Source organism: Stegostoma tigrinum, chromosome 1, assembly GCF_030684315.1.
Source record: "Stegostoma tigrinum isolate sSteTig4 chromosome 1, sSteTig4.hap1, whole genome shotgun sequence".
Taxonomy (NCBI): domain Eukaryota; kingdom Metazoa; phylum Chordata; class Chondrichthyes; order Orectolobiformes; family Stegostomatidae; genus Stegostoma; species Stegostoma tigrinum.
Window position 1 is genome coordinate 23,832,696 of NC_081354.1, and position 27,989 is coordinate 23,860,684.

Consider the following 27,989-nt stretch of genomic DNA (forward strand, 5'->3'; position numbering starts at 1 on the left):
TAGTCAATAAATTTTTTTTAAAGTTGAATTTATGCTGAATCCTAACCCTTGTTTTCCTTTCTAAAAGTATGGAATTTTATAAAGACATTTAAAAAATACTTCATAATAGCTGTTTTACATCACTGCACAAAATATTGTTAAAAAAAGACCATCTTTGCAACATTCTGTTTATTACATGAAACTTCATCATGTTATCCATCCCTTGTGCCCTTATATCAAACTATTTTGCCTTACATTCAGTGCAGTACTATAATTGCAATGCAGGCCTGGGATATGTGACAATTCTCAAATTTAATCAGTTTACAGTCTTCATAAGGTCAATATGTTTGTATATACTAACTAATCATTTAAAATACACCCTTTATTTAACAAAATTATTTTATAACATGGCAATGTTATAGATGTGGAAGGCTTATCCAAGAAAACACGCTGCCAACATTTTGCAGAGTAGCAAAGATGTTCTATATATCTACATACTTACAAAGTTTCTCTTTCTGGTTGACATTGCAAGAACAAGGGGGTTGTTGTTTCCATTTACTCCTAATATTAAAAATACTTGATAATAAATAACTTGATAATAAGTAACTAACTTTCCAAAAGCTCCAGTGGACCTCTTTGACAGATGGTAAGGGATCTTAATACCTGACCTTAAATGCACCATCCAATTATTTCTTAAATTACCACATAGCTTTTTTAATTTCATTACCTATGCTGAGGTTTATTCAATACAGCCACACATTTAATGTGAAAAAAATTTCCTGATATGCATCTTAACTTACTTCTTACTGTGTTGAACCTATGTGGCATTGCTCTACAGCGACACTTTAATTGAAAGAAATTATCCAAGTTAACTCTATTTTATTACAATCTTGTATAGCTCTACAAATACACCTCACACGTATCAATTCTGTGCTGACTTGTAAAACCAGATTCTTCTATAATGAGAGATAATGGGAACTGCAGATGCTGGAGATTCCAAGATAATAAAATGTGAGGCTGGATGAACACAGCAGGCCAAGCAGCATCTCAGGAGCACAAAAGCTGACGTTTCGGGCCTAGACCCTTCATCAGAGAGGGTCTAGGCCCGAAACGTCAGCTTTTGTGCTCCTGAGATGCTGCTTGGCCTGCTGTGTTCATCCAGCGTCACATTTTATTATATTCTTCTATAATGAGTTATATTACAGATGTTGATTAGCAGTGTTTCATCATCACTTAAACTTCATCATTAGGGATCAGCTTGAATATCTTTCAATGGTTTCATGGTAACCAGTACTCAAATGACATTCAAGGTGCAACATGATGTAAGCTCTATAAATTTTGATAACTATCACCTCTGATGTGTATTTTGTTACCTTTGCCTTTGTGGTTCAGCATCGCATTGTTTTTGTTGATTACTGTTCTGTGAGCACTAAAACTCTTCAGTCTTTTTTTCATGTTTAGCTGTTTTAACCTTACAAAAGAAGTTGCTTTTTCTTTGTCTGTGTGGCATTTTAATACTTTCTGTGTTAGATTTTATCTTTCATCATTCTGACTACTTATCTGTCCTGCTGAATTTATTTTGCAAAATTTTGGCACTTCACTTCAGTTTCTCCTTTCACTTTGGTGGCATTTCAAAACTTGACTCTGTAGAATTCAGTTTCTAAATTCAAGTCATTCAGGAATATTAAAAATAACAGTCAAAATTAAAGTTGACATTATCTAACTTAAAATATTCTATTCTGTGTTTGCAGCAGTCTGAAATTGCTACATTTAAGTCTATTTCTTATCCAAATGCATGTTGTGTCTTGAACTTGCACAGTTTTGAGTTTAATCAGTAGGTCTTCATATGGAGCTTTATTAAATTCCTTTTGAAAGTCAAAGCATATTCAATCATATGGATTTTATAGTTCAACTGGATTTTCATTTTCACAAAGACATTGATAGAATTGATCAGACAGAATCTTTCTTTCCTGAATCAATGTTGACTGAACTTACTGTACTCTAGATGACTCTCAATATTTCTCTGAATATGAATCCCATTGCTGCATATGCAATGGAATCTATAGATGACTTGTTACCCTTTTGAAGTATGTACATTTCAATAACCTCTGTCCAATGCTATGTGATGCAGCTCCAGTGTCCATTGACTCCTTGCCAATGATTTCCAATGCTTGAGAAAATTCTCTTCAGGGCTGTCTGATCTCTAGAATGAAACTATCTATCAATGAAGATTGTATCAGAGATAATGGGAACTGCAGATGCTGGAGAATCCAAGATAACAAAGTGTGGAGCTGGATGAACACAGCAGGCCAAGCAGCATCTCAGGAGCACAAAAGCTGACGTTTCGGGCCTAGACCCTTCATCAGAGAGGGGGATGGGGAGAGGATTCTTGAATAAATAGGGAGAGAGGGGGAGGCGGACCGAAGATGGAGAGAAAAGAAGATAGGTGGAGAGGAGTGTATAGGTGGGGAGGTAGGGAGGGGATAGGTCAGTCCAGGGAAGACGGACAGGTCAAGGAGATGGGATGAGGTTGGTAGGTAGGAAATGGAGATGCGGCTTGAGATGGGAGGAAGGGATGGGTGAGAGGAAGAACAGGTTAGGGAGGCAGAGGCAGGCTGGGCTGGTTTTGGGATGCAGTGGGGGGAGGGGACGAACTGGGCTGGTTGTGGGATGCGGTGGGGGAAGGGGAGATGTTGAAGCTGGTGAAGTCCACATTGATACCATTGGGCTGCAGGGTTCCCAAGCGGAGTATGAGTTGCTGTTCCTGCAACCTACGGGTGGCATCCTTGTGGCACTGCAGGAGGCCCATGATGGACATGTCATCTGAAGAACGGGAGGGGGAGTTAAAATGGTTCACGACTGGGAGGTACAGTTGTTTATGGCGAACTGAGCGGAGGTGTTCTGCAAAGCAGTCCCCAAGCCTCCGCTTGGTTTCCCCAATGTACAGGAAGCCACACCGGGTACAATGGATACAGTATACCACATTGGCGGATGTGCAGTTGAACCTCTGCTTAATATGGAATTCCATATTCCACTTGGGAACCCTGCAGCCCAATGGTATCAATCTGGACTTCACCAGCTTCAAAATCTCCCCTTACCCCACCGCATCCCACAACCAGCCCAGTTCATCCCCTCCCCCCACAGCATCACACAACCAGCCCAGCTCATCCCCTCCCCCCACTGCATCCCAAAACCAGCCCAGCCTGTCTCTGCCTCCCTAACCTGTTCTTTCTCTCACCCATCCCTTCCTCCCACCCCAAGCCACACCCCCATCTCCTACATACTAACCTCATCCCACCTCCTTGACCTGTCCGTCTTCCTTAGACTGACCTATCCCCTACCTCCCCACCTATACTCTCCTCTCCACCTATCTTCTTTTCTCTCCATCTTCAGTCCGCCTCCCCCTCTCTCCCTATATATTGCAGAACGCTCTCCCCATCCCCCTCTCTGATGAAGGGTCTAGGCCCGAAACGTCGGCTTTTGTGCTCCTGAGATGCTGCTTGGCCTGCTGTGTTCATCCATCTCCACACTTTGTTATCAATGAAGATTTGTTTGTTTTGAATTCTTTATGCTTGTTGAGGACTTGCACATCATTTTTGACTTTGTCCTTGTGGACAATTGTAAGTTGTAGGAATGGCACAAAATGAGGAAAATAAAATTGGTCACCCATTAAACACAAGCTCAATTTTACTTTCCATTGATTTTACTAGAATCAATCAGGGTTTAATAATGACCACTGCCAACCATCATACAATTGCTGGAATTAAAATTACCCTATTGCTTTTGTTCATTATACCTTTGGGGAAGACATACAGTCCATGCAATTATTTGTGAATACTTGAAGGAAGCAATCATTGAACATTTACTGTAAGGTTCTACTTTGCACCTATTTGATTCCTTTATGATTTGCTTCTCTGCTGTGACTCCCTTGTTGTTGAGATTATGTAGTATAGCTTAGCTGATATGAGATAATGGGAACTGCAGATGCTGGAGAATCCGAGGTAACAAAGTGTGGAGCTGGTTGAGCACAGCAGGTCAAGCAGCATCTTAGGAGCACAAAAGCCGATGTTTCAGGCCTAGACCTTTTCTGATGAAGGCTCTAGGCCCGAAACGTCAGCTTTTGTGTTCCTAAGATGCTGCTTGGCCTGCTGTGTTCATCCAGCCCCGTACTTTGTTATCTTAGTTTAACTGATATGGTACCTTCAAATACAAAGCTCATTTTCCAATTCAAATGGAGACCAGAAGTTCAAGGACACACTGAGGCTAGGAGTGGAGTTTTAGGCCACGCTGAGGCAGGAGTCCAAGTCCACACTGGGACCAAGAGTTTGATGTGATGCTGAGGCCAGGAGTTTGAGTCCACACTGATGCTGCGAATTTGAGTTCATGCTGATGCTGGGAGGTTAAGTTCACATTGAAGCTGGCAGTCAAGACCACACTGATGCTGGGAGTTTGAGTCCACGCTGAGGCCCAGAGTCGAGTCCATGCCAATGCTGAGAGGGTGAGTCCACATTGAGGCTGAGAGTTTGAGTCCACTCCGAGGCCCAGAATCAAGCCCACCCTGATGCCCAGAGTCTAGTCCAGGCTGAGGCCAGGAGTTGGAGACCACACAGAGACTGGAGTCAAATCCAAGCTGAGGCTGGGAGTTTGAATTCAGACAGAGGCTGGAATTGAGTCCAAGCTGAGGGCAGGAGTCAGTGCTGGCTTTTACCCTGGACATTGCCAATGCCGTCCGAGGATGGGAGGTTAAAAGAAAACAAAAAGATGTCAAAGATTACATTCCCTACAGTGTGAAAGCAGGCCCTTTGGCCCAACAAGTCCACACCGCCCCTTGAAGCATCCCACCCAGACCATTCCTCCAAAATCTGACACACCCTGAACACTATGGGCAATTTAGCATGGCCAATCCGCCTAGCCTGCACATCTTTGGACTGTGGGAGGAAACCAGAGTACCCGGAGGAAACCCGCACAGACATGGAGAGAATGTGCAAACTCCACACAGAGAATCGCCCGAGGCCGGAATCAAACCCGGGTCCCTGGCACTGTGAGGCTGCAGTGCTAACCACTGAGCCACCGTGCCGCCCAAAGGAGACATAAAAACAGAAAAAAATAACAGTCAGAGTGGATGAACTCCAGTTCAGGAGTACAACTCACCCAAATGTGCTGTTCTCTTGTTGAATTAAATTTAGCTCCTTTACATTTAAATTGACCATAGAGTCGTACAGCACAGAAACAGCCCATGTGGCCATCTTATCCACGCTGACCAGGTATCCTGAACTGAACTGGTCCCATGTGCCTGTGTTTGGCATATATCTTTCTAAACATTTCCTCCTTGTACCTGTCCCAATGTCTTTTAAATGTTCTAATTGCACTCACCATCACCACTTCCTCTGTCAGCTCATTGCATGCATGCACCACACACTGTGACGTGAAAAAGTTGCCACGCCGGTCCCTTTTAAATCTTTCCCCATTCCCTCTAGTTTTGGACTCCCCTATCCTGTGGAAAAGACTTTGGCTATTCACCTTATTATGATCTTAAAAAAGTCTGCAAGATATTCCATTCATGGGTCATGGTCCACTTCATTATTTCGTTCTGGCTTCCCTCCATATGGAGTTATCACTTTTATTATTTGGGTCAGAGACAATTTTCATTTACACAGTGGCTCAGTAGTTAGCACTGCTATCTTATAGCACCAGGGACCTGGTTCGATTCCATCCTTGGGAAAGCTATCTGTGTGGAGTTTGCACATTCTCCCTGTGTCTGCGTGGGTTTCCTTGCACAGTCCAAAGATGTACAGGTTAAGGTAGATTGGCCATGCTAAATTGCCCATCGTATCCAGGCTAGGTGGATTAGTCGTGGGAATGCAGGGTTACAGGGATAGGGTTGACTCTTCAGATGGTTGGTGTGGTCTTGATAGGCCAAATGGCCTGATTCCACAACGTACGGATCCTATGGTCAGTGCTGGAGGAACACGAGCATTGAGTCTGGTGAAACTACAGGGTCCCCGTGCCATTGTAAAATAGCCATTGGCCCAGAGAGCGACTCTTTTGATGTAAAGAGAGGACTGGTGGTGGTCTAACCTGGTGGTCACCACGACTCAGGCCAAAAGAGAGGTCGAGAAGAGATCTTCAGGGTAACCTCAGCTGTCAGTGGAATGAACCCACGCTGTTGGCATTACTGTACATTACAAGCCAGCCTTCCAAGCATCTGAGCTAACCGATCCCCTGTTGTTTAGGCGATAAGTACGAATGACCAGACAACCACTCCGGGTTTCTCAAGTTCGCAGGGGGGAAATGATTTGTGTTGAAGAGTTTGTACGCGTAATGTTGCAGGGAGCTCAGGACTGTCAGTTAAACATCCAAGGATTCACAAAATATCGAAAAGACAGGGAGGTGGGCAGAGGGGGTGGGGTTGCCTTGTTAGATAAGAATGGAATTAAATCTATGGCACTAAATGACATAGGGTCAGAAGATGTGGAGTCTGTGTGGGTGGAATTGAGGAACCACAAAGGCAAAAAAACTATAATGGGAGTTATGTACAGACCTCCTAACAGTGATCAGGACAAGGGGCGCAAGATGCACCGAGAAATAAATAGGGCATGTCAGAAAGGCATGTTCATGGTGATCATGGGGGACTTCAATATGCAGGTGGATTGGGTGAATAATGTTGCTGGTGGATCCAAAGAAAGAGAATTCATGGAATGTTTGCAGGATGGCTTTTTGGAACAGCCTGTGATGGAGCCCACAAGGGAGCAGGCCATTCTGGACTTAGTACTATGTAATGAGCCAGACTTTATAAAAGACCTTAAAGTAAGGGAAAACTTAGGAGGCAGTGATCATAATATGGTAGAGTTCAGTCTGCAGTTTGAAAGAGAGAAGGCAAAATCAGATGTAATGGTGTTACAGTTAAATAAAGGTAATTACAGGGGCATGAGAGAGGAATTGATGAAAATCGACTGGAAGCAGAGCCGAGCGGGGAAGACAGTAGAGCAACAATGGCAGGAGTTTCTGGGTGTAATTGAGGACACAGGACAGAGGTTCATCCCAAAGAAAAGACAGATTATCCGGGGTGGGATTAGACAGCCATGGCTGACTAAGGAAGTCAGGAAATATATCAAAGAAAAAGAGACAGCCTATAAAGTGGCCAAGAGCACTGGGAAATCAGAAGATTGGGAAGGCTACAAAAACAAACAGAGGATAACAAAGAGAGCAATAAGAAAGGAGAAGATCAAATATGAAAGTAGGCTAGGTAGTAATGTTAGAAATGATAGTAAAACTTTCTTTCAATACATAAGAAACAAACGAGAGGCAAAAGTAGATATTGGGCCGTTCCAAATTGATGCTGGAGGCTAGTGATGGGAGATAAGGAAATAGCTGAAGAACTTAATAAGTACTTTGCATCAGTCTTCACAGTGGAAGTCATGAGTAGTATGCCAACAATTAGGGAGAGCCAGGGGGCAGAGTTGAGTATGGTAGGCATGTCAAAAGAGAAAGTGCTAGAAAAGCTAAAGGGTCTAAAAATTGATAAATCTCCTGGCCCCGATGGGCTACATCCTAGAGTTCTGAGGGAGGTGGCTGAGGAAATAGCGGAGGCTTTGGTCATGATCTTTCAAAAGTCACTGGAGTCAGGGAAAGTCCCAGAAGATTGGAAAATTTCTGTTGTAACTCCCTTGTTTAAGAAAGGATCAAGGCAAAAGATGGAAAATTGTAGGCCGATTAGCCTAACCTCGGTAGTTGGTAAAATTCTAGAATCCATTGTTAAGGATGAGATTTCTAAATTCCTGGAAGTGCAGGGTCATATTAAAACAAGTCAGCATGGTTTTAGTAAGGGGAGGTTGTGCCTGAAAAACCTGTTAGAATTCTTTGAAGAGGTAACAAGTATGTTAGATCAGGGAAACCCAGTAGATGTTATCTATCCAGACTTCCAAAAGGCCTTTGATACAGTGCCTCACGGGAGCCTGCTGAGCAAGGTGAGGGCCCATGGTGTTTGAGGTCAGCTACTGGCTTGGATTGAGGATTGGCTGTCTGACAGAAAGCAGAGATTTGGGATAAAAGGCTCTTTTTCAGAATGGCAACCGGTGATGAGTGGTGCCCCGCAGTGTTCAGTGTTGGGGCCGCAGCTGTTCACCTTATACATGAATGATCTGGATGGAGGGACTGGGGGCATTCTGGCGAAGTTTGCCGATGATACGAAGATAGGTGGGCAGGCAGGTAGTACTGAGGAAGTGGGGAAGCTGCAGAAAGATTTAGACAGTTTAGGAGAGTGGTCCAGGAAATGGCTGATGAAATTCAATGTGACTAAATGTGAGGTTTTGCACTTTGGAAAAAAGAATACAGGCATGGACTATTTTCCAAACAGTGAGAAAATTTGCAAATCAGAAATGCAAAGGGATCTGGGAGTGTTGGTCCAGGATTCTCTGAAGGTTAACTTGCAGGTAGAGTCTGTAATTAACAAAGCAAATGTAATGTTGTCGTTTATCTCAAGAGGGTTGGAATATAAAAGCAACGATGTGCTTCAGAGGCTTTATAAAGCTCTAGTTAGGCCTCATTTAGAATACTGTGTCCAATTTTGGGCCCCACACCTCAGGAAGGACATACTAGCCCTGGAGCGTGTCCAGCGGACAATCACACGGATGATCCCTGGAATGGTAGGTTTAGCGTATGATGAACGGCTAAGGATCCTGGGAATGTACTCATTAGAGTTGAGAAGGTTGAGGGGAGATCTAATAGAAACTTACTAGATAACGTATGGTTTAGAAGGGGTGGACGCTGGGAAGTTGTTTTCGTTAGGCGGGGAGACTGGGACCCGTGGGCACAGCCTTAAAATTAGAGGGGGTAAATTTAAAACTGAAATGAGACGACATTTCTTCAGCCAGAGAGTGGTGGGCTTGTGGAATTCATTGCCGCAGAGTGCAGTGGAGACCGGGACATTGGATGCCTTCAAGGCAGAGATCAACAAATTCTTGATCTCACAAGGAATCAAGGGCTACGGGGTGAGTGCAGGGAAGTGGAGTTGAAATGCCCATCAGTCATGATTTAAATGGCGGAGTGGACTTGATAGGCCGAATGGCCTTACTTCCACTCCTATGTCTTATGGTCTTGTGTCTATGTGCATATATTTACACATGAGTATGTGCAAGCCTGGCTCAATGTGGTCTCATTGTTCCTTCATGCATTTGCACCTCGCTTTCTGAAGCCTCGATCAGGGATTCCCGGTGTTCCATCTGTAATGCATTCTATTCCGATTTGAATGTGATAATAGCTGCCGTTAGACAGCTGGACCTTCCTATATTATTTAACATACATCAGTTGTGATTTGGAAGCGTAAACGCTTAGTGCGTGAATACTTTTTTTTGCAGAAGTGTAACACGCATTGCAATGCACAGCACGCCGTCTATGCAAAACGGCAAATTACCCATTGGCGGACATAGCCCCACTTGGAAAGGGTCGACCGAATAATGAGTCACGTCCATTTACCTCCCGCGAATCCCTTTTGCTGGAATCTTGAGGGTGACCAGTGTTGTGTAAAGATCAATTTTTCAGCCAGCGGGGAATTCTGACAGTATGTAAACTGCGCAAGCGGCACGTGTCCATTTTATGTGTATTTTCCCCGAATGTAGATTGAAAGCGCAGGAGAGATGTTACGCCATGAGGAAATATCCTCAGAAAGGTGCTGGCTGCGTTATTCTATTCAATGATTGTCTGGAAAAATGTTCCCTCCTCATGCTAGCTCCCTTTATTTGCAACACGTTAACTCTGGGCAAGGCACACTGGCGCTGAACAAATACTGAAAATGAAGAAACACTTTGCAAATTATACACCAGGCATTAGAAACCATATCGTGTATTTTTGCCATTGCTCAATAAGGTCTGCACTGACATGTAGTCTGCTAGTCGTCATCAGCCTGTTACTGATGAATTTGTGACGCATACAGAACACATCGGAATAATGGCATCTTATAAACCACAAAACCATATGAAATAGGAACAGGATTAGGTTGTTCGGCTTATTGAGATTGCTCTACCATTCAATATGAAAATGAACTTTTCTACATTCCTCACGTTCAATTTCCTGCATTTCCCCTTAACCCTTGATTCCCCGACTGATCAGGAATGTATCTCAGCCTGGAAGATGCCAAAGACTCTGCTCCCACAACTCTCTGTGGCAATGAGTTACAAACACTTACAACCCACTGACAGAAAAAATTCCTCCTTGTCTCAGTCTTAAACTGGCACCTCGTTATTCTGAGACAATGCTATTTGGTCCTAGCCTCTCCCATGAGGGGAAACATCCTCTCAGCATTTATGTTGTCAAGCCCCTGAAGAATTCTATATGTTTCAATGAGATCACATTTTATTCTACTAAACTCCAATGAGTCCCAACCTGCTTTAGCTCTTGCACATAAGGCAATCCATTCACACTGGGGATCATCCTAGAGAACCTTCTCTGAATTTCCTGCAATGAAATAAATATCATCCTTAAATACAGGAACCAAAACTGCTCACAGTCGTCTATATGTGATCTCAACAATACATTTTTTACACTTGTAGTAAGACTGCTCTACTCTATCATTCCAACCCCCTAAAAACAAGGGCCAAAATTCTATTAGCATTCCTAATTACCTGCTGTACTTGCCAGCTTTCGGTGTTTCATGCACAAGAACCCCAAGTTCCTTTGTTGGGAATTGTGTCACAGGAAAATTACACACAACAGCCTGCAACCCCACAATGGTTGGGTCATGGCATGTTGTTTGCAGGCACATTTTTGGAACCAAAATATTCAACTCAGTGGGTATATTTATATTTTGATCTGAATCGTGTTTTACCATTGGTTTATTTATGAAAGAAAACTTTGCAACTTGAAAACTACTGAATTGCACAATATTTGAATTGACCTCAGCTGGTCTCACTATTGAGGATGTTGAAATAATGGATATATAGCTTAAACACATGAATTTTATTCGCAACATCTAGTTCTGCATGGATTACCTTGATATCCAGGGATAATTCCATGTTTTTTTATTGAAGAAAATGCATTTGCTCACACTTTTGTGTTTTTAGTTCTGGTGGAAAAAGGACATGGATGGAAATTAGAATTATTTTTCCTTATAGTTTGTTGTGCCTCTGGCTCACCCCACTCTGGTCTGTTCACAGTAAAACCTTCGCACCACCACCTCCTTCCTTGTCACTCACTAATGTCTTTGGTAACTCCTTGTATCGTCTGAACAGATTTCTTTTTAACCACTCAGCTGGTCAGTTTATGTCAGTTGTGGTTCAGCTGGTAGCACTCTTGGCCCTGAAGCAAAAGTTTATGCGTTACAATCCACTTGCAGGTCATGTACAAGGAATTATGTCATAATCAAACATGCCTTGTCTCCTCTTATAGCATTCCAGAGGGATTGCTCCCTCAGGCACACCTTGGTTTGTTACTCAGTTTCCACCATCTCAACCACTTCCCATTGTACCTAACCATGAAAGTGAAGAGATACCCTTTCACAATAAATGTCCAAGCCCTCAATACTTCATCAAAGTGAAACAATGATTTGTATGTGTGTCATTCGGTTTAGTTCACTGAATCTGATGCTGCCACGACATTATGATGAAAAGTGATCAGCTCCACATTGGAATGGCCAGATGCAGATGGGGTCATTACTTTGCACAGCATTTCCATTCAAGCCTCAATCATGCTTCTGAGCTTCCAAGTTACTTGTCACTTTAGTTGAGCGCCTCTGCCTCAAAACAAACTTGCTATCCTCAACCTACTGCAGCTTCCTAGTGAAGCTCAACAGAAGCTTGAGAAAGAGCACCATCATTTTCCAATTAGCCAGTTTACAGGCTTCTAGTTCCTCAACATTGTGATCAACTATTTCAAACCATGACATGTTCCCCCATTCAATTAGTTTTCTTTTTGGCCATTCATTTTCACTCACTGCCTCTTCTTTTCCTTTCTCTCCCAGATGGGCAGCTGTCATTATTGTGCCATTCACACCTCTTGTGAACTCATCTTTTGTTTCTTTGGTTTCTTTGGACCTGTAACATCAACCCTTTTGTCAATCAATTCCACCTGACATCTGCATCTTCCTTTTCATCATCTCCTCACACTCCCCTCTAACACTTGCTTAAAATTGCTTATGTTTCTAACTTCCCAATTCTGATGAGAAAGTCAATGATCTAACACAGCAACTCAGTTTGTCTCCAGCAAAGCTGCTTGACCTGCCTTGTGTTTTCAACATTTGTTACTTTGCTTCCAGATTTACAGAGAAAAAAATAGTACTTTACATTTTTGATAACAGGGTGTAGAGCTGGATGAACACAGCAGGCCAAGCAGCACCAGAAGAGCAGGAAGGCTGATGTTTTGGGTCTAGACCCTTCTCTGAAACAACTTTATATTTTTGCTTGTGTGCAGAAACGTCTATACCTCGATACTGTAATGAATATTTTACACCCACTGACGGATCTAAACCAGTAGCATTTTATATTCTGTCAGTTCCCTAATACAATCAAATTTATTGTTGTATCTTTTGCTCAACATTTGTTTCAGTGATATCACTAAGATTAGTGACAGGACTGGTAAAATAAAAATAGTATTGCAACCTTTGATTGTATCGGAAAATAAATCAAGATAATAGATACCTTTGATTTTTATCTAATAATTGTTATTTTTGAATTTAAAAAGAAACATTTTGTTTCCTTTGCATTGTATAATGTAAATAACAGAGGGGAGCCATCATATGTAGGTCATAAGGACATAATGCATGATGAACACGTAATTCTCCTTTAAACATGTAACTGCAAGTACGGTTTCCAGTCACAAGCGCGAACAGTACTGTATTTCTGATCAAGACATAATTCCAATCGTGGAAGGATGACATTTCTTTGGAAATTTGTTTACCAGAGACGAATGGATGTTGTGATTCTTTCAGTGGACACAAAGAGGTTTGATTCGAAAGGAACATTTGCTTTACATTTTCAGTTTGCCACAAATATTGGGTCAAGCTGAATGTTAAGTCCCAGATTAGGGCCCCTTCTGCAGAACGCCCCGATTCTCCCTGTTCCCGTCGAGATCTGATTGAATCCCGGCTGCACTAAGAGAAGCAGCGGCCAGACGCCACAATTCTCGTCCAAATGCACTGTATAGTAGTTCTCGGCAGGCGTCGGCAAACGTAGTCACTTCCAGTCATTGTGATACGATCCACCACTTCTGTTAGTACTGCTGTTAAATCTATGATATACAAACACGAATAAAAGCCGCTCTGAAGCCAAATCTTATGGTTAAAGAGACGAGAGACTGCCTAGCAGTGATAAAATTGCTTGCAGACAATGCATACTTCTGCTGCATGCTTATTACTTGCAACTCTGCACCCTGCAAACAAGCTATTCCTTAACATTGAAACGCAATTGGGCTTGGAGTTAGGAGCAAGATGCAAGTATCCTGCATTTGCGGGACTCCAACAGGTGCTTGCCAGCATGATCTATTTCTCTCTCTGTTTCTGATCCTGTAAGCTTTAACCTGCGCGATTGATAATGCCCATGGCAATGCAATTTTACAGGAGTGCCCCAGAGTGGAGCTAGAGGCTTCTATTGAGGAGAGTCTCCAGGACAAATAAAATTTGATGGTGAGCAGGAGCCTCGAAGGTCGCAGTGCAAGAGTACAATGATGTAGATGTTTGATCCTTTGGTGTGAAGGGGACATTTGATCGGAATGCCAATAATAATGAAAAAAAAATGTGTAAGGAATAGCAAAGACCGCCTATGGATTTGGGGAATGAGTCACTGCGTTCAGCCAAATGTAAATCGAAGGAAAACTGGCACGTATGAAGATTAAAAAAAGCATCAAATACCTTTACGCTCAGGGGTTGTGCGAATCTTTGCAGTCATGATGGATGGAGCTGCTTTCTCAAAGCCAAACCGCAAAACTTGGTGCATCAGAAATGGATCAATACCGCCACCTAGTGTCTCAACTGAATTTTGGTGGCTTGACAAGTCGAACAGTTGCTGGTCGAAGAATATGGTCGGGTTTCTTTTCAAACCCCCCTCCCCCAAGGTTAAAACGTTGAAACAAAAACAAAAGCTTAAAACTGTATTTAACTTCTTAACAACGCAGGAATCCTTTTTTCAGCATCGCCTGGTAACGTCTGGTCCTTTCTGCTGGGCAGGTCTCTGTTAAGCAGGTTGAGCAGAGCACTGAATTAAAAACATAAACGCTGATCGGGGGCAACTCTTTTACTCGCCTTAATCAATTGATTTGGCGGACACACTGTTTATTTAAGGTCCCTGCAGTGTACTGAGCCTAGTACGGACCGTCTATAGTGTCTGGGAGTGGGCGCCAGAGAAGACCAGTGTTTACGGTACAGAGGACATAGAGAATATGAAAGGGGGTAAATTGAGACGGAGGTGATAGGGAGCAGTTGATGGAGGAGTTCTGTGGCTCCTCGGATATGTTTTTAAAGCAAATTCAAGCAGATTGCAGTCACCGACTGCACGTAACCACGAAATTACCAAATTACGTGTAAATTTCCACTTTGGAAGATTTAGCAAACCAATTCTCCTTCTTCCGATAAAACCAAAGCAATTTGCGGGTGGACCACCAGATCGCCAGGTATTTCTGTTCCCAGTGACTCACTCATCCATAGGCCATCTCTCTCTCTTTTCTCCTGCACCATTCAGATGCAAGACTTCGCAGCCAGTAGACATAGAACAGAGCTAATTGCAACTAAATATCTTGGTTAATAGATTTCTGCAGCGGCAGACTGTCTAGTTTGGCACCAGCTGAACTCAGCTCTTCCACTCATCCGGCTCTGTGGGCAAAAGGTGCGTTCTGCGACACACTCCAGTGAGACACGAAACCCCCTTCGGATAAGTGGGTCCTGAATACGCAGTCTGATATCGCCAGGTGTGCAGCAGCCATGTGTCCTATTGTTTTCAATAGCTCAAACGTTAATTGCCCTGTTGAAAGATAAAGAACTGAATGACTGTCGCCGGGCTATCTTGGTGTCAACTGCATTGAACCAAAGCAAAACTGCATTACTGCCCCGCAGCATCAGCGGGCTCCAGGAGGGTGATGGGTCAAGTGCTGACATTCCTTTTTGTTCACAAATGTGGCTGCAGGATTGTCCCTTGCCAGTCTTACAGCTAATTTCCTAATCAACCTTTATAGGGATGTTGTTGTACACCCTTGAAGCAGTGGGGACTTGAACCCCAGTCTAATAGCTCAGTGGTACCACTGCACCACAAGAGACCACTCTGGCAGCCTGCTATCATCAACAGTGCCAGACACTGCCAGGGTCCTGGCTGACTGGCAGAAGTACTTGATCCTTCTCCATCACCGCCCCATTTCCATTCAGAAATGGTAAACCTTTTTCTGAAGCAAACAAACCTACAGTGACCTATTTGATGTGGAAGTGTATGGACAGTTGAGTTATCCAACAGGTATGGCTGGCTGTAGCTTGGAAAAGCCAGTGGCAAAGGGACTTGCTGGAGCAGGTTGTAACACAACTCAGTGCTGAAAGTATCAGAGATAATGGGAACTGCAGATGCTGGAGATTCCAAGATAATAAAATGTGAGGCTGGACGAACACAGCAGGCCAAGCAGCATCTCAGGAGCACAAAAGCTGACGTTTCGGGCCTAGACCCTTCATCAGAGAGCTGATGAAGGGTCTAGGCCCGAAACGTCAGCTTTTGTGCTCCTGAGATGCTGCTTGGCCTGCTGTGTTCGTCCAGCCTCACATTTTATTATCAGCGCTGAAAGTGTAGACAGTGAAGGCAGATCTGTACCAACATACTCCAGTAACTGTTTTGCTTACACAACATAACTCGTCAGTGAGTTTTGGGTGGGAGCCAGTTAATTCCTTTTCAAGTTCAACTGGCTGTTCCTGTTCCAACTCTGGCATTGACAAAGTCCGGTGACATGCTCAGCAATAGTACTTCTGCAGCTGCATGAGAGTTGCACTGAAAAAAAGAGCGAAAGGATGTCAGAAGATATTTTTGTAAGAAGTTCCCATTTCAAAAGGGTATTCAACAAATTAAGACCTATGTTGCAAAAGGACATGAATGACCGGGCATGGAAGTAATTTAAGATTATCAGCTTTTCAGTTATAATAGAAGTTGTTCCAACTTCAGCATGAGTTTACCAGAACCAGCAGCCAAATTCTCCAAATAGATGAAAATAACTTTTAAGGCTTCTTCCCCTAGTCGCTCCACCAGTTTACTGCAACTCAGCTCCACAGAGTCCAGACTCTGGGCTGACAGAGTAATGCATTTCAGCTCTATAATGCTCAACCAAGGTCACCTCTGTCCATTTGAGTGGATGTGAAAGTTTTCTTCATATTACTTAGAAAAAGACAGCGTTCTTCACAGTGTCATGATCAACATTTATATTTCAAATGATTTCATTAAAAATAAAACCCAGATTATCAGGTAAGCATTACTTTACTGTTTGTGGCTCGTTGCTTCATAAAGCAGCAATTCTGTTTACATTAGAATTGTGATTATAGTTCAAAAGAACTTAGTTAGCTGTAAGTGCTTTGGGACATTGGGAGATTGTGAAAGACACAGCATAAATGCAAGGCTTTCATTTTAAAATTTTCCTCAGAAACCTTTAGCTGGAGGATTTGGCTGGGGACCAGTGTTTGTGCACCTGGCATATTCCAAGTAGCTATCTTGTGGAGCCAGCCTTGAGTGTTGCAGTATCTAAGACATGGTGGCCAATGTTTCTTAAATATGTGAATAGTATGTGTTCAACATATTTCATACTAATTTATTAGAAATGGTTGCAAATCATGACACAAATGCTTTTAGATTTTGCAGTAAATCTTATTTGACCATCATTCCTGTACTTGTTCATCAATATTAGGTACCCATTCCTCAAAATTTGTAAATTAATTTTCAGGTCTTTATCTTTATCTCTTTGGGTCACCCACACTACCTTTGAAACATCCTCTGGCTTTTTAGCCAACCTGGAAACCCATTCATCTAAATAAAGTTTGTTCTGCAAACATGCCTTTCTTCACTCATAATTCTCCCTTTACCCACTTGCTTTGTATATTCTCTACACAGTTATGTGAAACACCTTGTTCTTGCCTAAGATAAAGGGACAGCTGTCGCACAGATGAATTTGGGTCATGGATGGAGCAGGGGACTGGTATATCATTGCTATTATGTTCCAGGGTATAGATATTATAAGAAGGATAGAAAGGGAGGCAAGAGTGGAGGGGGTGTGGTGTTTTTGATTAGGGAAGACATTACAGCTATACTTAGAGAGACTGGTCCTGGAGAACAGTCCAATGAGGCTGAATGGGTGGAACTGAGAAATAAGAAAGGGATGATCATCTTGATGGATTGTATTGAAGGTCCCAGGAGAATGAGGAGCAAATATGTAAGGAGATCTCAGATATTTGTCAGATTAAGTGGGTTATAATGGGAGGGAACTTTAATTTTCTAAACATTAACTGGGGCTGCCATGGTGTGGAGGGCTTGGAATGGGAGGAATTTGTTAAGTGTATTCAAGACAATTTTCTTATTCAGTGTGTGAATGTAGATACTTGAGAAGGAGCAAAACTCGACTTTCTTTTAGGAAATAAGGCAGGGCAAATGACTGAAGTGTTAGCAGGATTTCAAATACAGGCAAATGGAACTAGCTGTGTGGGCACCAGGTTCAGCATGGATCAATGTGAGCCAAAGGGCCTGTTTCCATTTTGTATTACTTTATGTCACGTTGTGGCTGTACAGAACATTGGTGAGGCCACTTTTAGAATACTGGGTACAATTCCAATCACCCTGCTACAGGAAGGATGTTATTAAACAGGAAAGAATGCAGGAAAGATGTACATGCAAGTGGCTAGGACTGGAAGATTTGAGTTGTAAGGAGATGCTGAATAGGCTAGAGCATCCAAGTCTGAGGGGTGGCCTTTATTGAGGTTTATAAAATTATGAGGGGCATAGATAAGGTGAATTGCTGAGGACTTTTCCCCAGGGCAAGGGAGTCCAAAATTAGTGGATGCAGGCTCAAGGTGAGAGCGGAAAGATTTAAAAAGGACCTGAAGGACAATTTTTCACACAGAAGGTGGTGCATGCATGGAAAAAGCTACCTGAGGAAGTGATTGAGGTGGGTACAATTCCAACATTTAAAAGACATTTGGACAGCTACATGAATAGGAAAGGTTTAGAGGGATATGGTCCAAACACAGGCAAATAGGACTAGTTCAGTTTAGAATACCTGGTCAGTAGGGATGAGTTGGACTGAAAGGTCTGTTTTTGTGCTGCATGTTTCTGTTACAATTTTTGCAAGGCATGGATGTGTCCCTCATTACAAGCACTGGGCAGAAAAATGGATTTTAATTTCTACTTCTTTAACCAAATTATTGATGTGTAGTTAATAGGAGTAACAACTGAAATAAGCAAATTCCTTGAGAGGAAACGTGAAAATTTAATTAACGTGTGTGACTTGGAAATGAAAAACATAATTTTTTTTCCACATCTGTCTTCACCCTTTTCTGTCCCTTTCTGTTTCAGTCCTTCATCTTCTTGACGTGCACAGATTTTGAAGCCTATTGTTTGTTGCCAGTTTATCCTCTTGGGTGCAGTGTTCATTTTTCTAGAATAAAATGTCACACATGCCATTTGCAACACTGTTGTTTACAGTTTTATGCAGAACTTGCTTTGATCTGTGCTTGTCCAAACAAATAAGATATTCCCTCCCCAGAAAGTTTGAACTTTCATCCATTTCAATCTATACATCTGCTACAATGTACCAACGTGACATAATTCAAAGAAGTGTTGTTACCCACACATCAGCATAAGCACATTTCATCAGCATTAAATTCACTATACCTCTGTATTCATTAATATGCTACCCACAGTTTTTTTGTTGTAAATGCTGAGAGATATTAATTAGACCAGTCGAATTCTATTGAATTTACTGAGATGCTATAGGTGAACTGTGATCCAAATGGAGCCTGATGCAATAGGCTATGTAACTTACTGAAATTTACAATAAGATTTAATTTAGTTGTTGCCTCACCCCTATGTACGCATGCTCAGTAATACTTTTCGTTCATTGGGAAAAATAAATCTGCCATGTTTAAGATAGATGAGACTTTAGCTGAATTTGTGTGTATTTTATTTTCAGGTTGGCATTGCAACCTGGAGTCAACTGGTTTTGAAAATATTGATATCATTTTTACACTGCCTTCTGTAGAAGTTGTTGCCAAAGCCTTCCACGTTTCCCTGATGGAAAATTTTTATCAAAAAAGCAGTTGCATTTTATGCATATGTCATATATATAAATACAACTTTTATCAAAAAAGCAGTTGCATTTTATGCATATGTCATATATGTAAATACAGCTTTTAATATTTTCAAATGATCATGTTTCCCTTTGGGTTTTGCATAGATTGTTAGAAATGCTGACTTGAAAGACAGAATGGAACTCAGCAGGCTCCTTGTTAACCATATGCATTCAAATCTGTCGCGCTTTATCGGATGACACAGCCTTTACAGTTAATTTCTCAACTAATTCATTTTCTTTAAAGAAAAAAAAACCTCATTCGTCTCTTGAAAGTGCTGATACATTGTCACAGGCGATGAAATTCCACCAGTGACTTAATGCATGCTCAAGTTGTGACTCAGTGGCAGCGTTCTTGTCTCTGGGTCGGGAAATCTGTGGGCCAAAAGCCCACTCTACAAAATTGAATGCAAATATAGGCTAATATTTTTGTGTTGCACTGCCTGACTACCCTCTTAGATTGTTGCTGACGATCTCCTGCTGCATTTAACAAAATTACTGGAGATTTGTACTGGTATTCTGCTTATTACTTATAACTCAATCAACATGCCCAACGTAGATAATCTTTAACTTAATGCTTTATGTAGGACCTGCAAATTGGTTGCCATGACTTCTACATTTCAACAGTGAATGTACATCATTGACAGCAAAATGCTTTAGGGTGGCTTCAGGTCGTGAAATCAGCTATATACATCCACGTCTTTCTTTTTCTATGTTCAGTTGTAAGCCTAACATTAAAGAACCAAGTTAGGGTCCTACAGCTGAGACAGACCTGGTATTCAAACAAAGTTCATCTGTACATCCAATCTGGTAAATCTGAATACGTAGTGATTTCAAACAGTATCCTTGGTCAGTTTTTTCCTCCATAATCTAGCAGCAATGAAGTCAAGATGCAATAACCTACATTGCTGTGATCAATTCAGCACAAAGCAGGAATTGAATGTGGGAATCTTTTGCTTAACAACGCTCTGCATTGCTTCGTAACATGCTAAATGGTGCATTTAAATGTTTTGCTATAAGAGGACTGGAAACTCGAAGGTTTTTTTCTTATACTTTCATCAATTGTCAGAGATCCTTCCAATAACCATCTTTGCAGGAATGTTAAGGTAAATTCCCACTTGTGTGCTTTCCTTTAACAGTCACTATTATTTTGAGTTGTAATGCATACTTTCTCCATAATTGCAACGACAACAATATTATGGAATTAGAAAATGGGTACAGCATAGAAGGAGACAATTCAGTCCAACATTGTCATGCTGGCTGTCTTCTAGAGCAGATGTGCCACTCTCCTGCCCTTTTTCCCAGCCCTGCAATTCCTCTCTCTTTATTAATTGTTAACACATCTATCGTCTCAACTGCGTTCTCTTTCACTACAACCTTGTCAGCATTTTCAGCCTTAATAATGACAGGTGCAAAATGTGGCTTTTATACCTTTGACTTATCATCCATCTTCATGTAAAGATCCTTCTGCATTTCACAACTTTTATTCACAGCTCAATTTACTATTGTTTCATTCATTATATACATTGTGGATTCCTATTCGTTTTAAAAGCCAGGCTTTTCTCATACTCTCTCTTTTCTTCTCTTATTTTCATTTACTGTTTGCCCCTGTAACTTTGATGTTCAGTTTAGTTCTATCTTGTATCATCAGTGTTTTTCTGCTTCATCTCATAGTCTATTGCTTTTATTATTCCAGGGGGATCTAGCTTCAGTTACCCTATCTTTATTCTTCCTGAGAAGGTACCTTAACAGTACTAACTGTGCAATGTTCTGAGAAAGGGTCACTGGACCCAGAATGTTAACTCTGATTTTTTTCTTCATTGATGCTGTCAGACCTGCTGAGCTTTTCCAGCAACTTCTGTTTTTGTTAACACAACTGTTGTCTTTTAAAAGGCAATGCCTTGTTCTGTTGGATTTTCCCTGCCAAACATAGATTCGAATTGCCTGGGCAGGTCTGTTTTGCCCCAGTGAAAATTACCCTCTTCTGATTTAGTATTTTTCTTTAGATTGTTCATTGTTCATAAGGAATTCTGTGAACTTATGAATCCTGTCTCTTTTCCAAAGGGAATCAAAATCTTTTGGTAAATTGATTGCTGTGACCTCAGTGTTCCTTGGCTGACATTTGATCCACTTCACTGACCTCATTTCAGAAAGTGAGATTCGGAAATGCATCCTTTCTCATTGTACTGAAAGCATACAGATCAAAGGAAGAAATCCTACTGAACATACTTTGGTAAATTTTGCTCCTCTCAGCTGTTTGCAGTTTAACTATCCCAGCTCATGTAACTAAAGCCCCATTGTAACTACTCCATAGATTTTGCAACCTTGAAAATATTTCAAAGTTCTGTGAGTGATTCTGGAATGCAAAACAAAATATATACATTAAAAAAAATATGTGTGGTAAGGTATTCGACATGTATCTGCATGATAGGTAAGAAGATAAGTTTCGAAGAAGGTTTTATTTATAGAAGATGACTGAATTTTATTCAATAAACTGAACTGGGTAGTGCTTAGGCAGCCGAAGACTTTGTTAATGAAGGATATTGGAAGGAACAAAAACAGAGAGAAATCTTTGGAATGAAATGACTAACGGGGATGGGTTGTGTAATCCGTTGGATCTTTCATGTTTATAGTCAGATAAGGAAGTGGAGGGCTTCTAGAAAAGGAATGAGGCATATGAATTGAATCTGTTGAAGACAGGATGACAAAATAGATCAGTGAAGATAAAGGATAATGAACATATGGGACAAGATGGATGCAGCTGGTATTTGTATCAGTTGAAGTTTATGGAGAATAAGAGCCCATTAACAAATCCTTTGGAAAAGTCTTGGTGAAAGTTGGCAAAAGTGTGAACAGAGGTTTTTGCAGCAGTGTTGCTGAGGTGGATCCAAATGTAAGTGATGTTTCAGAAGGGAAGAATGAAGACCCTCAGCATTTATGAATGCTATGAAATGAATGCTGTACTTTACGATTGAATCTGGTTGCATTTGTCTCAGGGACAGTGAAAAGATGGTGATGTATTTCTAAGTCTGGATGGTGGATAGCTGGGAGGGAAACTTTCAGGTGGTGGTATTTCCATGTATCTGTTGTCCTTATCCATCTAAATGGAAGTAGTTCTGGGTTTTTAAGGTGCCATCTAGGGATCTTCGGTGAACTTTTACAGTGCATTTGTAGATAGCGCGCACTGCTGCTTTTGAGTAACATGTTCTATACCTGTACATTGTGTCAAGCAAAAAAATAGTAATTTGAATCAATGATGCTAAATTAAGTCAATACAGCATTGCGCTGGAGGAGCACAGCAGGTCAGGCAGCACCAGAGGAGCAGGAAAGTCAATGTTTTGGGTCAGGACCCTTTATCAGGGTTCTGGTGAAGGGTCCCGACCTGAAATGTCAACTCTCCTGCTTCTGTGATGCTGCTTGACCTGCTGTCTTCCTCCAGCTCCACACTGTATTGACTCTGGCTCCAGCATCTGCAGTTTTTGCTATCTCCGATACTGAATTAAGTACAGCCTTAAGTTATGCTTTTGTATGCAGAATAAATGGAGATGTTGTACTAAACTGCTAAGTCAGGAGACAATTTTAGTTGGCTGAAATTGGCATGATTAGAGCAGTAACAGCTTCCAAGGAGGAATGCTTAATCACAAATGTGTTGAGTAAAGGAGTAATATGCGAGTAATAGTCATTAAACATGTGAGTACAGAACTAGGTCATGACGATGTCACAATACATAAAATTGTGCAGGTATCCAGAGATGCCCTCTCTTACTCTTGCCAATATATAGTTGATACATAATAAAGATTGGTGATATTTGCTGACCATTGTGTGGATTATCTTCTATCAATGAATGGGACCCTGATTTATGAACGTCTGACTTACAATGCTTGTATTCATGCACACGATCTCAACGGAGTGTAATTTTAAAGACCTAACATATGAATATTTCCAGTACTTATGGATGGCTCCTTCAGATTGTCCTGCATTGTTTTGCAACTAGCATACAAATTGATTTGCAAGCCGACTCCAGATTGGAACCTGTTTGCAACCCAATGATGGCCTGCAATTCAGAAAAGATCTTACGGTTTTGTAGTGGTAAACCAAAACACCAACCTCGTTTAGATAGCTCACTACTAAATCCAGATCTTATGATATGCAATGGACCACAACTGCCATGATCAATGAAAACTGTTCAGTGCACAGCTGTGCACTCTTCAAGCAGTTTATTGACTATGTAACCAAAATATTCAAAAAAAAGGTTGATTTGCATATTATTGATGTAGGTCGAGGAGGAGTATCAGTGCTCCACCAAAAACACCATGTCGCTGTTGCCCTGGACTGCCTCTGTCATTGATTGCAAAACAATGCACACTGCTTCCTTCCCCATCAGATTTATTTCTTTGCCATTTCAGTGGCCTTTGGGCTGCCCAATATTCAATCAGCCTGAATCCAGCAACTGGCACATTGCAGCATTCACAGTTTGGCAACTGAATCTTTCTGGTTCTACTGAAATAGAGTTTAGATTTCAAGATGGTTCTGATTTCTTCAATCTAAAAATTGGTGGGATACTGGAGGCAAGACCAAGTAAAACTACATTGCCCCCATCAGTTGTCTACAATAAATTTGCTTTCAAAATCAGACAGGGTTATTCAGTACAATATGTAGAGCATCAGGAGAATTGATTGTTCTCAGTCTGAGTACAATACAAAAATAAGGACACCACCCTAATACAGTATGTTAACAGGAAGAAGTGGCAGTAGTGAATTGCTGCCTGCTTTACACTTTGTTCTATTTTCCTGTCTTTTGATTCAATGCAAAGAAATATTAGCCAGCAGACTTAATAAGCGATCAAGAGATAACACAGTATGAAGCTGGATGAACACAGTAGGCCAAACAGCATCAGAGGAGCAGGAAAGCTTGACGTTTCGGGTCAGGACCCTTCTTCAAAAATAATAAGCAACCAAGTCTGCTTTTACCAACTTTCTATCAGTGCTGCAAATCAAGAGCAATCTTTCAGTTCTTCCAGCTCTGCCTTTTTTATGCATTCTCTCCTCTCTTCATGCGATCATTGGTTGTGAAGATTTTAGCTTCTCAAGTGCTGTGCTGTGGAACTCCTTCCATAAATTCATTCCCTTCCCTTTTCTTCTTTAAGATCATCCTTACAGTTCACCATTTTGATTAAGCTGGTGACAACTTCTTTGAAAATCTCATTTTTAATTGCTTTGTACAGTACTGAATCACAGAATTATAGAATTATTATAGCGCTGAAGCAGGTCAGTTGGCCTATCATGCCTGTACTGGCTCTGTTACTTAGTGCCGTTCTCATAGAACATAGAACATAGAACATTACAGCACAGTACAGGCCCTTCAGTCCTCGATGTTGTGCCGACCTGTCATACCGATCTGAAGCCCATCTAACCTACACTATTCCATGTACGTCCATATGCTCATCTCCTGCATTTCCTCCGTATCCTTTCACATCAGTTCTATCCATGTAATCATCTAATGCCCTCGTGAATGCTAGACATTGAACCTGGCTCCGTTACATTTTCAGGCAGTGCATTCCATGCCTTAACTACTTACTGTGTGAAAGTTTTTATTCTAACATCACCCTTGCTTCGTTTGAGAAGTTCATGATGCTCTGTCAGCACATTCTATTGGCGTTTGAAGTAGGTACACAGATGAAGTAACAAAACATATTAAACAGAAATACAATCCAAAAAATACATCCATACACATTAGTTTTGTGTGTACATCCGATGAAACTGCATTTCAGTCTGACATTGTGCAAATATAAATTCATGTAACTTATTACCACTTCTGAGTTCGAATTCAATGAACAATGCATTGGGACAGCATCAGCATCAATTACTAATTGTTACAATAAATAATTGTCTTCCACGATTATCTATATTTCTACTTATTGTATATAAACAGCTCACAGCACATGTAGTATTTTAAAAATGCATGTTTTATGAATTAATGATCAATTCAGGAGAATTGATCTACTGACCAAATTCCCAACATATGCTTTCAGAAATTTGATTCTTGGGGTATGGTGTGAACATGGCTAACATTTATTGCCAGTCTCTATTTACACTTCAGCATGTGGTATTGAACTGCTTCTTGAAAACGTGCACACTGTGGGTCTTCCCACAGTGTTCCTCAATAACGAAGGATTTGGACCAAATGATGATAATGATCATGCATGTCTATCCCAGGATGTTTTGTGAAATGGAAAAGAACTTGGAGCTACACTGTTCCCACAAATCTGTAGCCCTTCTGCCACATGAAGCTTTGCTTTGAGATTGCAAATTTTCAAAATTTGCATGTCATCAGTATGATAGAAAATAAAAGATAAGCTGTTATTTCATGCTGTTTTGTTCTGTGTTGCAGCCAAATATGTGAAACAACCTTCCAAACTGCAATTCCCTCATCTCTGTTTGTTTAATCTCTGGCTGAGCTTTCTTAAAGCATCTATACTTTATGATCTTACCACTGTTTCAACACCACTGCATCTCAACTAACATATTGACCTGAAATTCCTCAACCCTTCCAGCAAATCCCTGCCACAACCTGGGCAAGAAAGTTCCAAAAGTGCTGGAAATGAGGTCACATTTCTAGCTTGGACCAATTTTGGACTTTTGACTCCATGCAGGTTTGTCAAGAACAAAACCAATTGTAGAAAGGGAGCATGAAATCTACTTTTCTGGGAGATTTTATTTTCATCTTCCAAGCCCATCAAAGGGCTGATTATGGTCTACAGCTGAAAAGAAGAACAATGCTGACTTAAAAAAAATGAAGGGGAAATGTATGAATACATCTGTCTTCGTCAGGAGGAGAAGAAACTGAAAACTCTTGAGGACAGATGACCACACATTGCAACCTCTGGGAAGAGGTCAGCATGTGAGATGCCTCCATCGAGGAGACACAGTGCTGCAACTTTGGGAATACTTCCTGCCCCTGGAAAGTTTGCTGGAATCACCAATGGATGCTCCTTCAGGAGACAACACAGGCCGAGACCCATGGTGAACAGGGCTGAGTACCTGGTGGAACCAGCAGTAGCAGCATAACCTTGTGCTCTGGGACCTGCAGGCATACTCCGTGAGCCCAGAACACCGCAAGCAGTGAGTCCTGGAGCAGTGTGTATGCTGTGAGCCCGGAGCAGCACATGGGAAGCAGCATGCAGGCAGCGAGTCCTGGACAGAGACCTGTGTGAGGGGACAGTCCTTAGCCTTAGAACACTGTAATATTAACCCCTTAATATTTTTAACTTAATTTCAAAACTGTAATTAAGCACCTACTTTTATTCCTGTGTTGCACCCAAGAATTGTACCTAGGGTACTTGTACCTAAAGATGTCACCATAAAAAGGCAGACATTGTAAAAGTTTTTCACTGTACTCCTGAAATGGAGTATACGTGACAATAAGAGACTATTGTCTAGGAGGATATGTTTTGTCAAGATCACATGCCTACGGATTTCCAGCATGATTGTGTATTTCATTGTACAATGCTGCTGTCCCTAATCATCTTGTAATGAGCAATACCACTGAAAACCTGAGTGTTGTGGAGGATCTCCTGTGTCATTAGTTCATGGTAAGCAAGAGGCTACACAACTGTGGAAGGAGATAACATGGTGTGAAGCTGGATGAACGCAACAGGCCAAGCTGCATCAGAGGAGCAGGAAAGTTTGACATTTTGGCTCGAGACCCTTCTTCAGAACTAATGTTTATGGAACTGCAGGGGCAGAGGTGACAAACCTAATCCTGAAAGAATTATGAAAAATGTTTGTATGAGTTGGTTTGAAAAGAATGAAGTATAAAAATCTCCTGATTTTTTAAAAATTCTCCTGTGCACGTTTACTCACATTCCACAGTTACAAAAGAAATGTCTGATCTCTGTCTTGAGAAGCAACAGTTATTTATCCAGTCTGTCAAATGGGTGCACGTCCCCATTGGTTTTGTGATTTATTTTCTTGTATATTTGGCAAAACATCTCTGTAACATACTTCATACTACTGAAAGACACCACTTTACACCTGCCTCCTAACTTAAATAAAGGTAGTTGTCACAGAATTTATTACCCATGCCCGGAGACTTTCCCCACCATCCCCCATTAACTTTTGCAAAATACAATTACAAATGAATTTATAACCATTTAGAATGCACCACAGAATACAAATGAGATTTCAACTTGAAAGTTTTAATCAGTTATGCAAAAGCCTTCTTTATTTGCTCAATATAGAACTTTGACATTAGCCCGACTAACAGCAACGATTGATGAGCAGTTAAACCTGGAAATCAAGAAGTTGCTGAAGGAATTGGGCCACTCTACTATTAGCTTCATGAGGGCAGCATCTGATAACCTGGATCCCCAGTCAGATGCATGAACAGCATAAAGTTCCCATACTTGGAATGTATTTAATTGAACTCACGACAAAAAAGTTGTCATTTCAAGCATAAGTACCAGGTTAACAATGTAATAAGTGCTCATTACTGCCAATCAAACTCCATAATGCCAGAAATTAGCTATTACTAGTATGGAATCTTATTTCTTCAGGTTTAATTGTGATTGGAGATTTTTTTAAAAAAATTAACGTGATAATGTTTAACATTTTACTTCTACCTTGTTCTCTCTCTTATTAATTCAAACAGTTGATTTTTTTTGGTATCTGATTTGATGCTTTAGTTTGCACTTCCTTATTCATACAGGTAGTCATTTTGCAATCCTTCCAACT